Source organism: Oncorhynchus tshawytscha, linkage group LG03 (genome assembly GCF_018296145.1).
Source record: "Oncorhynchus tshawytscha isolate Ot180627B linkage group LG03, Otsh_v2.0, whole genome shotgun sequence".
Taxonomy (NCBI): domain Eukaryota; kingdom Metazoa; phylum Chordata; class Actinopteri; order Salmoniformes; family Salmonidae; genus Oncorhynchus; species Oncorhynchus tshawytscha.
The window spans coordinates 55,105,426-55,120,038 of record NC_056431.1 but is presented as its reverse complement, the minus strand read 5'-3'; the positions used below and the strand labels follow the sequence as shown (position 1 = coordinate 55,120,038).

Sequence of the window (14,613 nt, the reverse complement as noted above, 5' to 3'; positions counted from 1 at the left end):
GAAACAAAGAGATCTTCTGTTGAATCTGACAATTAATCTTAATGGTTGTACAGTCGTCTCAAATAAAACTGTGAAGGACCTCGGCGTTACTCTGGACCCTGATCTCTCTTTTGAAGAACATATCAAGACCATTTCAAGGACAGCTTTTTTCCATCTACGTAACATTGCAAAAATCAGAAACTTTCTGTCCAAAAATGATGCAGAAAAATTAATCCATGCTTTTGTCACTTCTAGGTTAGACTACTGCAATGCTCTACTTTCCGGCTACCCGGATAAAGCACTAAATAAACTTCAGTTGGTGCTAAATACGGCTGCTAGAATCCTGACTAGAACCAAAAAATGTTATCATATTACTCCAGTGCTAGCCTCTCTACACTGGCTTCCTGTCAAAGCAAGGGCTGATTTCAAGGTTTTACTGCTAACCTACAAAGCATTATATGGGCTTGCTCCTACCTATCTCTCTGATTTGGTCCTGCCATACATACCTACACGTACGCTACGGTCACAAGACGCAGGCCTCCTAATTGTCCCTAGAATTTCTAAGCAAACAGCTGGAGGCAGGGCTTTCTCCTATAGAGCTCCATTTTTATGGAACGGTCTGCCTACCCATGTCAGAGACGCAAACTCGGTCTCAACCTTTAAGTCCTTACTGAAGACTTATCTCTTCAGTGGGTCATATGATTGAGTGTAGTCTGGCCCAGGAGTGGGAAGGTGAACGGAAAGGCTCTGGAGCAACGAACCGCCCTTGCTGTCTCTGCCTGGCCGGTTCCCCTCTTCCCACTGGGATTCACTGCCTCTAACCCTATTACAGGGGCTGAGTCACTGGCTTACTGGGGCTCTCTCATGCCGTCCCTGGAAGGGGTGCGTCACCTGAGTGGGTTGATTCCCTGATGTGGTCATCCTGTCTGGGTTGGCGCCCCCCCTTGGGTTGTGCCATGGCGGAGATCTTTGTGGGCTATACTCAGCCTTGTCTCAGGATGGTAAGTTGGTGGTTGAAGATATCCCTCTAGTGGTGTGGGGGCTGTGCTTTGGCAAAGTGGGTGGGGTTATATCCTTCCTGTTTGGCCCTGTCTGGGGGTGTCCTCGGATGGGGCCACAGTGTCTCCTGACCCCTCCTGTCTCAGCCTCCAGTATTTATGCTGCAGTAGTTAATGTGTCGGGGGCTAGGGTCAGTTTGTTATATCTGGAGTACCTCTCCTGTCCTATTCGGTGTCCTGTGTGAATCTAAGTGTGCGTTCTCTAATTATCTCTTTCTCTCTCTCTCTCTCTCTCTCTCTCTCTCTCGAGGACCTGAGCCCTAGGACCATGCCCCAGGACTACCTGACATGATGACTCCTTGCTGTCCCCAGTCCACCTGACCGTGCTGCTGCTCCAGTTTCAACTGTTCTGCCTTATTATTATATGACCATGCTGGTCATTTATGAACATTTGAACATCTTGGCCATGTTCTGTTATAATCTCCACCCGGCACAGCCAGAAGAGGACTGGCCACCCCACATAGCCTGGTTCCTCTCTAGTTTTCTTCCTAGGTTTTGGCCTTTCTAGGGAGTTTTTCCTAGCCACCGTGCTTCTACACCTGCATTGCTTGCTGTTTGGGGTTTTAGGCTGGGTTTCTGTACAGCACTTTGAGATATCAGCTGATGTATGAAGGGCTATATAAATACATTTGATTTGATTTGATTTTTGTCTGATTAAAGAAGCAATAAAATTGGCCTTTTTTAGACTAGTTGAGTATCTGGAGCATCAGCATTTGTGGGTTCGATTACAGGCTCAAAATGACCAGAAACAAATAACTTTCTTCTGAAACATTTCAATCTATTGTCTATTCTTGGCTAGAAGGCCAGCATCCCAGAGTCGCCACTTCACTGTTGACGTTGAGACTGGTGTTTTGCGGGTACTATTTAATGAAGCTGCCAGTTGAGGACTTGTGAGGCGTCTGTTTCTCAAACTAGACACTCTAATGTACTTGTCCTCTTGCTCAGTTGTGCACCGGGGTCTCCCACTCCTCTTTCTAATCTGGTTAGGGCCAGTTGGCGCTGTTCTGTTAAGGGAGTATTACACAGAGTTGTATGAGATCTTCAGTTTCTTGGCAATTTCTCGCATGGAATAGCCTTCATTTCTCAGAACAAGAACAGACTGACGAGTTTCAGAAGAAAATTCTTTGTTTCTGGCCATTTTGAGCCTGTAATCGAACCCACAAATGCTGATGCTCCAGATACTCAACTAGTCTAAAGAAGGCCAGTTTTATTGCTTTAATCAGAACAATAGTTTTCAGCTGTGCTAACATTATTGCAAAAGGGTTTTCTAATGGCCAATTAGCCTTTAAAAATGATAAACTTGGATTAGTAACTTGCCATTGGAACACAGGAGTGATGGTTCATAATGGGCCTCTGTACGCCTATGTAGATGTTCCATAAAAATCATCCGTTTCCAACTACAAACGTATTTTTTTCCCACCAGTTTATTTCTTGGTAAGCAGATTGGTCTGTATAAAAATTGTATGAAAACAACAAACGATAAGGTTTTTAGTTGGTGTACTGCTTGTCTGAGTTTGACAGCGGTGTCATCTCTGTTGATGACTTTAAAATCATTCAGGCCACTGTTGTCTGACTATTGTTGTCACATTATTAAGAACAAAACAGACTGCCGACAAACGGTTAAAAGCAGCGGGGGGGTTGTCTTATCGCAACCGACCACAGAACATTGGATGCCAGTTTCTGTTCATGTCCCCATGATTCTACAGGTGAACTTCTGTGCTGGCAGAGGTTCATTAAGGTTTCTCTGTACTACTGTATTGAGCAGTCAAAACAGTTACTGTGTAATGACTGTTTTACCCGTGCTCAACAAAGTGTGGCGCTGTTGTCTTTTAGAAGAATGTAGTGGGACACAAACTTGTTAAGTTAGAGGCCTTAAAAGTAGTTTGTGAACATACCATTTAACCTTCAGTAGCATCAGCAGGAGGTGTGTCCCAAATGTCAACCTATTCTCTAGAGCTCTACTTTTATCCAGGGCCCATATGGCTCAGGTCAAAAGTAGTACACTATGTAGGGAATAGGGTGCCATTTGGAAGGCTAATTGCAGGCAAGTAGCGCTCAATGTTATCAGCTACAACTGAGGCAGGCTTGGAAAACAAGGGTGGAGGAGGGGGGTTGTATCTAATGAGATTCATTTTCCTCTCCTTCATTATCCCTGACCAGTAAACTAGGGGAGCCATTGCCCTTATACCATCTGTGAAGTGTGCTTAAAGGAGCAATTCAGTTTTTTTTTAAATGTGATTTTTGCATTCTAACATATTTCAAACTTATGTAAAAAAAAAAAAAACTAACACTGCATTTGTGAAAATGATGAAAACGCCCATTTAGTTTTAGAGCTGTTTGAAAAAATGCCTGGAATTTCAGCCTGTTCAGGTGAACTTTTGTCCCAATGTGATCTGATTATAATAGACCAATGTTTGTTCATCTGGCTAAGGGGGTGAGCTATTGACCATCCTATCAGCCAATCAGGGCTGTATATGTACAGTGGCTTGCAAAAGTATTCACCCTTTTGCATTTTTCCTATTTTGTTACCTTACAACCTGGAATTAAAATATATTGTTGGTGTTTGTCATTTGATTTACACAACATGCCTACCACTTTGATGATGCAACATATTTTTGTGAACCAAACAAGAAATAAGACCAAAAAAAAACAGAACTTGAGTGTGCATAACTATTCACCCCCCCTAAAGACACTACTTTGTATAGCCACCTTTTGCAGCAATTACAGCTGCAAGTCTCTTGGGATATGCCTCTATAAGCTTGGCACATCTAGCCACTGGGATTTTTGCCCATTCTTCAAGGCAAAACTGCTCCAGCTTCAAGTTGGATGGGTTCCACTGGTGTACAGCAATCTCTAAGTCATACCACAGATTCTCAATTGGATTGAGGTCTGTGCTTTGATTAGGCCATTCCAAGACATTTGAAATGTTTCCCCTTAAACCACTCAAGTGTTGCTATAGCAGTATGTTTAGGGTCATTGTCCTGCTGGATGGTGAACCTCGGTCCCAGTCTCAAGTCTCTGGACGACAATCAGTTTTCCCTCAAGAATTTCCCTGTATTTAGCGCAGTCCATCATTCCTTCAATTCTGACCAGTTTCCCAGTCCCTGCCGATGAAAAACATCCCCACAGCATGATGCTGCTACCACCATGCTTCACTGTGGGGACTGTGTTCTTGGGGTGATGAGAGGTGTTGGGGTTCCGCCAGACATAGCGTTTTCCTTGATGGCCAAAAAGCTCAATTTTAGTCTCATTTGACCAGAGTACCTTCTTCCATATGTTTGGGGAGTTTCCCACATGCCTTTTGGCTAACACCAAATGTGTTTGCATATTTTTATCTTCCCACTCTTCTTTGATGCCCAGCTCTGTGGAGTGTATTTTTAAAGTGTTCCTATGGACAGATATTACAATCCCCGCTGTGGAGCTTTGCAGCTTCTTCAGGGGTCTCTTTGTTGCCTCTGATTTAATGCTCTCCTTGCCTGGTCTTTGAGTTTTGGTGTGCAGCCCTCTCTTGGCAGGTTTGTTGTGGTGCCATATTCTTTCCATTTTTTAATAATGGATTTAATGGTGCTCTGTGGGATGTTCAACTTTTCAGATATTTTTTATAACCCAACCCTGATCTGTACTTCTCCACAACTTTGTCCCTGACCTGTTTGGAGTGCTCCTTGGTCTTCATGGTGCCGCTTGCTTGGTGGTGTTGCAGACCCTGGGGCCTTTCAGAACAGGTGTATATATGCTGAGATCATGTGACAGATCATGTGACACTTAGATAGCACACAGGTGGACTTTATTTAACTAATTATGTGACTTCTGAAGATAATTGGTTGCACCAGATCTTATTTGGGGTCTTCATAGCAAAAGGGGGTGAATAGATATGCACGCAGCACTTTTCCAAAAGAAAATTATATCATTCTTTTAAACAAGTTTTTTTTTTTCACTTCACCAATTTGGACTATTTTGTGTATGCCCATTACATGAAATCCAAATAAAAATCTATTTAAATGATAGGCTGTAATGCAACAAAATAGGAAAAACGCCAAGGGGGAAGAATACTTTTGCAAGGCACTGTAAATATCTTCACATAAGTTTCATAACGCCAACACAATCAGGCTGAGCTTGTTAAGGGCCAAAGGAGGCTCAGGGAAATAAATGTAAAAAAATGTATTTTGTAGTTTTCATTAAATAAGCACATTGATTTAGTAGAGGTACAGTGATGAAAATCACATTACAGACTGCATGGGGGCTTTAAACCTTCAAGCAGAATGCATCCATAGCTGCAGGAAGCTGGGTGGGGGTGCTGGGATTTCATTTTGGGGGGGGCAAAGAAAAAATATTTACCTTCGCTACAAATGGCTCTATTGGTCCGCTAATCCATGACTAGTAAAAGCCCAGTGTAGTACATTTATGGAACGTTTTTTTTTCTCCAATATGTTTTTAAAAAAAGTTTTCATTATTGTTCTGATTTTTCAGGGGGTGCTGCAGCACCCTTAGCATCCCTAGTTCCCTCAGCTATGCACCCATCACATCCCTCGGCTATGCACCCATCACACCCTCGGCTATGCACCCATCACACCCCTCGGTTATGCACCCATCACATCCCTCGGCTATGCACCCATCACACCCCTCAGCTATGCACCCATCACATCCCTCGGCTATGCACCCATCACACCCCTCGGCTATGCACCCATCACACCCCTCGGTTATGCACCCATCACATCCCTCGGCTATGCACCCATCACATCCCTCAGCTATGCACCCATCACACCCCTCGGCTATGCACCCATCACACCCCTCGGCTATGCACCCTTCACATCCCTCAGCTATGCACCCATCACATCCCTCAGGCTATGCACCCATCACATCCCTCGGCTATGCACCCATCACATCCCTCGGGCTATGCACCCATCACATAACAGCAAAAGGCAAGGCCAAGGAAAAGGTCTGTTTACTCACTGTGAAGTAGTATCTGTTTTGCAGTTTATTATAAGGTGTAAAAAGGTTAAAAGTGTTTCCACAATAGGCCAACTGGGTATGACCAGGAAAAAACATCAACAACATGACCTAACCAGCCTGGTGGACTAGGCCTACATCCCAAGTGGCACCCTATTTGCAGTATAGGGGTCTGGCCAAAAGTAGCGCACTATATGGGAAATGGGGTGCCATTTGGGACAAAGTCCAGGTTACTGGTTGCTGTTTATGAGGGTTGACCTGAAACAAGGGTAGGGTGTTGATCTGCATGATGAAAAAATCCTGCCGGCTCCAATGCGTTTCAGTGAGTCATTATAACTAACACCATATGTGCATCCCAAATGGCATTCTATTCCCTATACAGCCTTGAGCGGTTATTGTCTATTGATACTCTGCATTATGTCATGTTTTGTGTGGACACCAGGAAAAGTAGCTGCTGCTTCAGCAACCGTGAATGGGGATCCTAATAAAATACTAGTCCAATGGCCATTAGAGGGAACACATTTTTTGAGGGAACATTTGCGTATGGGTCCTGGTCAAGAAGTGCACTATAAAGGGAATAGGGTGCCAGCAGTCATCCTGCTCACTGTACTTCACATAAGTCTGCCTGCCCTCAATGCATTGTGTGCAAAATGGTAGCCTACCTAAAGAAGTGATAGGCTGGTGTTGAGTGCTGTTTTGAATGTCAAAATAGCACTCCATTAATAATATCATCCTAACCAAGTGTCATAGTCATTTGCTTTTATTAGAAATGGAAATGTTACGTTAGGATTTTACTCCATGGTTCACTGTAACACATTTTGCTACATCCTCTACAGCCTATGAGTTATACTAGGCAAACAGGTGCAGTATATATAATAGACCGGTATAGACTGTATTGAATTCGTTTGCGCCCCTCTTGAAATACTTACGGTAGTCACAGAGTAGCGGGAGGGGTGAAGTGGGCCCAGGATTCCGTTGCCAGTCACTGTGCTCTGAGAACGAGTTCTACTGCAAAGCCACTGCAACGAACAGGTATGATGACATATTTATATATATATAGATGAAAACCATAATGTAAGTGGAAAATGGTCATGAGTTTTTGCCTGTATCTTCTATTTTATTCATTCATATCACCATGTTGGTTTTATTGAGTTGTCTCATTGTGTGCATCAGTGCATGAATTAATATAAATAATTTGAGGTACTCAATTGAATTGATTCAGAGTAAGGACGCATTGTTCATTGCGACTGTGTCTGACTGCCGAAGAGTGCCGAACATATTTTGTGGACACGTCCAATGCGACCTACCTCTGCATTTTTTTATTTATTTAAAAATGTTACATTTGAAGACGGGATTTGCCCATGATGGATCACCTAGAATGGTATATTGGTAGTTTGTTGGCGGCCGTAGCCTATTGAACCAATCAATCATCTTATATTGGTTGCCCACGTGAAATAAAAGCATCATTGATATAATTCGTATGCTGTTATAACCTTTTTATGTTAATTACTGAACGCATAGTCGGCGCTGCAGGGAGAACGGTCCGTCGTTGTCCTCAGCCAGTCTAGTACGCGGGTGAATTTGACGCGCTGCTTTGGTTCGGTCCAGCACGTATGGTGCTGAAACATCGGCATTCCCGGTTTACTCACAACCGATTGTGTAATCTACCAAAACCTTCTCTCCCTGTTCCGTTTTAAAAAAAGCTTACCGAAGATTTTTCTAATGATAAGCTATGCAATTGTTTTACTTGTTGCAATTGCTCAGTGATGATTTAAGACAAAGCGACCTCTTGTTTGATTTAGACAGAAATCATCTTCATTATCTATGATTATGCTACAGTTGTTGGATCGTTTTAGATTAGAAGAGCTTGGCAGGTAGGCTGTAGATCAGGGATGGGCAACCTTAATTAATGGGGGTGGGAGCCACAAAAAATCTGAACATGAGGGGCCGCAGTTGCTCACGGGTTTGCATACCCACATCATTAGAACCACCCAGCAGAGACAGAATGTTTTACATTTTAGAGTTCATTTCTTGCAATTCTACAAATTGTGCCATGGGGTGTAGAACAAATGTTGCAGTTTTAAAGCAAGTTTGATGCCATTCTACACATTTTGCCTTTGGACGGAGAGAAGATATTTGCAATTTTATAACAAATTTTCACACATTTTGCCATAGGGTGGAGGGAATGTTTGCAGTTTTTAATATGATATCTGAGTGAGACTGACTAACAAAATCAATTGGGGCCCACACACCGGTAATTCACCAATGATAACACGTTTAGATAAACTAAACTCATGTAGCAATCCAAAAAATATTAGGTGACATAAAAAGAAGAAAACCAAGATCAGAGGGCCTTCAGAAGGGGGAACACGGGCCAAATGCAGCCGCCAGTTGTCCATCTCTGCTATAGATGGTCTATAATTCTTGACGGTGCGAACACAGTGCAACCTAATGGAATGACAGTGGAAGCAATAGAAGGGATAGTTCTCGAGGCAAAATTAGTGCCCCACTGCCCCCTTCCTCTCTCTGTCTGTATTTCTGTCATCCCGTCTGTCTGCCTGTATTTCTCACACTCTCTCAGAACTCACACACACACACAAGATGCTGAGTCATAAGATTGCCGTGGTTAATTATCATGGCAATTCAACAATAACCTACCCTACTGTACATGTAGGAGCATTGTGTTTGATGTACATGTTCTTTTTCTCGATGGCGGTATTCACTATGGATCAGTCTAATCTCAAAGACACCTTTTAATTCACGTATGTTATTATCATTATGTTACAATAGGATTGCACACAATAACTTGTAGAAAACATTGTTCAGATGAATCCCCCTTGACAACAGAGAGGATGAATATCATGACTTATGATGATGAATTGTATTTTTTCCCTAGCCTTTACATTATAGTAGTTATGAGCAGACGTCTAATGAGTAAGCCTGGATACCAGTCTGTTTATACTCTCTTGCCAACTCCTCATGGAATTGAGGCATGACAAGGAGTTGGCAAGAGATCCAAAACAGACTGGCATCTAGGCTAGTAATGAGTGTGCTTCTGTGCAGCACAGTTACAGGGAGTAGAGTGTCCTTTGTATTCAGCTCCAAAGCTTTTATTGAGAGAGCAATAGAGCACTGCTCACTAATACTGAGGGGCTCTTTAGATGCTGAAGCGGCTGTTGTCCATTTTAGAGGCCTGTACTGCAGTGTTTCCCCTATATGCATTTTGCAGCCGCACACCGCCACTGATAAAACCTTTTATTTTACTCTGCGACCGCTGCTGAAAGAAATCCCAGGGGAAACTCTGTACTGTATATGACAACAAGGCATCAGGGTGAAGGTAAAACCTTGAGAGACTTCAGTCCAATACTAAACAGGTATTGAGTGTAACATACACTCTTAGAAAAAAAACATGCTATCTAGAACCTGTCCCCAAAGGAGAACCATTTACATAATAATTTTGGGTTCCATGTAGAACCCTTTCTACTGAGGGTTCTACATGGAACCAAAAAGGGTTCTACCTGGAGCCAAAAAGGATTCTCCTATGGGGACATAATAACCCTTTTGGAACCCTTTTTGGAACCCTGTAGATGCTCTCCAGTGTAATCAGATATACATGAAATTGAAGCTATATCGATTTCTTTCCTTCCCTGCTGGTTGTGGTCGTGTCCATAGGTTCAGGTATTAAAGACCTGATGCATTCAGGATGAGAATAGAGTCTCTCAAGGGCCTTCTCCCTCCCTCTCCCTGTCACATGTCTCTCCATCTCTGTCTCTGTCTCCTCTCGGGGGAGTGATGGTTGATGGTCAGTCAGGCTTTCTTCTTGTGAGTTCCTATCACTGGCATGAGAACTCTTGAAGACTCCAGATATTATAGTATTCCTGCTGGTTTCCTCTCTACTGACTGATAGGCTCAGATCGCAGATAACAGATGTCTGTCTGCCCCTGGTCTGTGTGGACATCTCTCTACTGGCCATGACAATACATCAAGTATTTGTTCTTCCTTTGATACATGAAGAGAAATGTAACTGACTGAAGCAGAAAGTTGCATACGTCTGGATGATATAAATTGTGTGTGTGTGAATTTGTTTTCCTACCTCATCAGGACCACAATGTCCTGACAATTGTGTGTGCATGCGGAACTACCTGTGCGTACCTGTGCATACCTATGTGTGTGTGTTCTTCCCCTAAGGACTGTGTACTTATCGAACCAGGTCACCAGGCACCTGCTTTGGATATATTATTGTAATGTCTGTTATTTGGTTTACGTAGTCAAATAAGGATGATATGCAAAGGCTGTGTGCAATGTGGTTGCAATGTAAGTCCACTGTTGAATGCCAGTTCCAGCTCTTTCAAATGCCATGCAAATGATATGGAAAGGAATTGTGTAGACGAGCCTTTCTATGCAAGTCATTCTCCAGAAGAAACAGTTTGGCTGTAACACCAGCTCTAAAAACGCTACCATTGAAAGCATGCACATTTACATTTACCATGGGAAAGGCACATATGTGGTAGTAGTTTGTATAAATCAACCCATTAGAAATATACAAGTTGACCTATCAAGACAATAAAGAGTGAATAGTTGTCTTTAACTGTGCAATGTGTTTGGCTGATATATACTTGAGTCAATGAATCAGTCAGTGTGTCAATATAGATCAATAGATCAATCAATATAGAAGGGCTGTGCATTAACAAGTAGCCAGTCACGCACACAAAGTAGACCCCTGAGAGAGCTTCAATGGACCACAGAATGACTTCTGTTTCATTAACATTGAAGACGTCTTTCTATTTCAATATTGATCACCCTTTCGCCTGCTGTTCCTGAGAGAAAAACGTTCAGTACCACTTCAGCACTGAGTTGCCTGGAAAAGACGAGGGAGTTAGTTTTTATGAATGAAAACCTTTGTGTAGTCCATTGTTTATTGAAAACAGACACACGCCAGTATTGAGTTGAGGGGAAAAAGCCGGTCTGGTGTCAGGTTATTTAATGCCTAATCTCTAGTGTTAGATCGGGGACATTAACATAAATGCTAACTAGCTAGCTATCTAGCGCACACAAGTTTTTGGCGTGTGCCAAATGCCTATTTCCTATATAGTGCATTACTTTTGACCAGGGGTTCGTCCCAAATGACCGTTTATTCCTTATTGGCCCTGGTCATATGTAGTGCACTAAATAGTGAATAGGGTGCCATTTGAGATGTAGCTGGGGTTGTGGGTTTTAAGTTGAGGTAATGTCAGCAGGTTATGAGGTAATGTCATCAGGTTATGAGGTATGTCAGCAGGTTATGAGGTAATGTCAGCAGGTTTTGAGGTAATGTCAGCAGGTTATGAGGTAATGTCAGCAGGTTATGAGGTAATGTCAGCAGGTTATGAGGTATGTCAGCAGGTTATGAGGTAATGTCATCAGGTTATGAGGTATGTCAGCAGGTTATGAGGTAATGTCAGCAGGTTATGAGGTAATGTCAGCAGGTTATGAGGTAATGTCAGCAGGTTATGAGGTAATGTCAGCAGGTTATGAGGTAATGTCAGCAGGTTATGAGGTAATGTCAGCAGGTTATGAGGTAATGTCAGCAGGTTATGAGGTATGTCCGCAGGTTATGAGGTAATGTCAGCAGGTTATGTCAGTGGTGCAGCAGCAGTTTTACATAACCTGGTCTGTCTGTCTGTCTGTCTGTCGGTCCGTCCGTCCGTCCGTCCCAGTGCTACTGCAGCCAGCCATAATCCAAACTCTTGCTTTGTGTGTGTGTGTGAGCAGTAGCCAAAGGCTTGTACTCCCCACTTACTCTGGCCAAATTCTGATGTAACTTGATGTGTGTGACGGCCCGTGCGTGTGCCTTCTAGGCTGTGTTCCAGACCTTATTTCACAAAGCTGAGTCTTAAACCTCACCTCTAGAATAGTGGACAGAGAGGCCCTACTTCAGGGAGAAGGAGGGCCATCACATCACTAGACTAGTAGCACCATCATTCAGTAGCTACAGGTCTATAGTTCTGATGGGCTCTTGGTTCCAAGGTTCTGGTTTACTCACAGCTCTAGTAGTGCTCTGCTCGGTCTGAAGAGATGGGTACTGTCTTCCCTGGGTGTAGGAGTGGTGTGTGTAGTGTGACCAGTCTGGCCCACCACCACCACCACCCTAAGTCACAGCCCTTCTCAGCTGACACTCATTAGGCTAAGCTGCCCAGACAGCTCCCTCCCTGTCCAGCCCTGTGGGTCGAGTTGCCAGTCTGGCTCTATCCACCCATCCACCCTGCTAGCGCCAACTAACTCAGTGGGCCTGTCCCAAATGACACCCGATTCCCTATATAGTGCACTACTTTTGACCAGGGCCCATAGGTAACTCATTATATAAGGAATAGGATGCCATTTGGGACACTAGCTAACTCTGTGGCTGCAGGCAGGCAGGCAGCAGTTGTTTTGGTCACCCCGAGAGGATATCTGCATCAATTACTGGAACAGGACTCATCTGCTGAGAGCTGAAGTCTCTGGGACCTTCAGTTTGCCTTGATATTGAGATCCAAGTTGTCCTTGTTTTCTTCAGCTGTTGACGCAAGCAGACCTTGGTTGGTTGTTGTGTTTTAGAGCGACTCACAACAACAATTTAGGATGCATCCCAAATGGCACCATTTTCCATAATGAGTGTATTACTTTGGAACAGGGCCGTGGTCCAAAGTAGTTTACTATACACTTATAAAAAAGGGTTCCAAAATGGTTCTTTGGCTGCCTCATAGTCCCAGTCGGTATTAGAATGTCGCGTCCCCGTCCGCCTGTGGGGAAAACATCCTATGGTTACCTAGGTTACCCCATTGGCTCACAGCAAAAACTTGACCTTTTTCAAACACAATTTTCTTGTTGCCGGCTTGTTTTAGTCAATTACAAATCTACATTCAAGAAAAGTGCAACATGTATAAAGATGACTTTTCAACATTGCCTGCTCCCGAGCTTTCTAACTACTTATAAAAACATAATTTTGTAGGGCTTCCCTCATGCCCCTTTTCATGACTGTGCTAGCAGCCACATGATTGAGTGAGTGCTAGTTCGCTACCGACCGGAACATTAATCTAGCCAAGATCAACAACACAAACAAACAGACTACACAGCTACAAATAGTGACATGCATTACAAACAGGTTCCATTTAGAATCCTCTGTGGAAATGGTTTTACATGGAACCCAAAAGGGTTCTACCTGGAAACAAAAGGGTTCTACCTGGAACGAAAAAGGGTTCTTTGAAGGGTTCTCCTATGGGGAAAGCTGAAGAACTGTTTTAGGTTCCAGATATTTTTCTAAGACTGTTTACTAAGGAATAGGATTCCATGTAAGATGCAGGCTTGTCCTTATAAAACATATCAACAACATCAGAGAGGTAGTTCTGCTGCCTAGTTAGAGGTGAGTTTGGTAGCCAGGGGCAATGTGTCCAGAACGGCTGCACTGGCACAGCTTTAAATCACCTACAATCAGATAGTGATGTCATTTAATGCCCTGACTAATACACACTAGGTTTTTACAAAGGAACCTGACCTTTAGTGTGGGAGGTAGAAGATACTTAACCTCAATTCCAACATTCCCATGTTTGTTTGAGTCTATTTCTCTTCCTTGAGACCACACTGGCAGCAGAAACACACTCACGGACACTCGAAGGCCAGGTTATATATTATTATTAGCTTAGTGCTGTAGATGGTAGAGGGCAACCTGTACATCAGGGTTAGGAAACTCAATTCAGCCACGGGCAGATTTTTGATCGGGGGGCCGGAACATAATTATATTAATTTGTACAATGACCCAAACTAAGCCCAAACTAAATGACCCAAACTAAGCCCAAACTAAATGACCCAAACTAATTGACCCAAACTAAGCCCAAACTAAATTACCCAAACTAAGCCCAAACTAATTGACCCAAACTAAGCCCAAACTAATTGACCCAAACTAACTAAATGACCCAAACTAAGCCCAAACTAATTGACCCAAACTAAGCCCAAACTAATTGACCCAATCTAAGCCCAAACTAATTGATCCAAACTAAGCCCAAACTAATTGATCCAAACTAAGCCCAAACTAATTGATCCAAACTAAGCCCAAACTAAATGACCCAAACTAAATGACCCAAACTAAGCCCAAACTAATTGACCCAAACTAAGCCCAAACTAATTGACCCAAACTAAGCCCAAACTAATTGACCCAATCTAAGCCCAAACTAATTGATCCAAACTAAGCCCAAACGAATTGATCCAAACTAAGCCCAAACGAATTGATCCAAACTAAGCCCAAACTAAATGACCCAAACTAAGCCCAAACTAAATGACCCAAACTAAGCCCAAACTAAATGACCCAAACTAAGCCCAAACTAAATGACCCAAACTAAGCCCAAACTAAGCCCAAACTAAGCCCAAACTAAATGACCCAAACTAAGCCCAAACTAAATGACCCAAACTAAGCCCAAACTACATGACCCAAACTAAGCCCAAACTAATTGACCCAAACTAAATGACCCAAACTAAGCCCAAACTAATTGACCCAAACTAATTGACCCAAACTAATTGACCCAAACTAAATGACCCAAACTAAGCCCAAACTAATTGATCCAAACTAAGCCCAAACAAATTGATCCAAACTAAGCCCAATAAGAGATTTGTTATTTTC

At 43.0% G+C, this 14,613-nt stretch overlaps 1 protein-coding gene across 14 annotated transcripts in view; it reads left to right on the top strand.

The window, feature by feature from the left end:
• The first annotated feature begins 6,950 nt into the window (after positions 1-6,950).
• Positions 6,951-14,613, top strand: part of map2 (microtubule-associated protein 2) — a 134,690-nt gene continuing 127,027 nt past the window's right edge. For all 14 annotated transcript variants that reach the window (XM_042319673.1, XM_042319677.1, XM_042319685.1 and 11 more), the window contains exon 1: positions 6,951-7,016. The gene's annotated coding sequence lies outside the window, so the exon portion shown is untranslated. The remainder of the gene's footprint in view (positions 7,017-14,613) is intronic.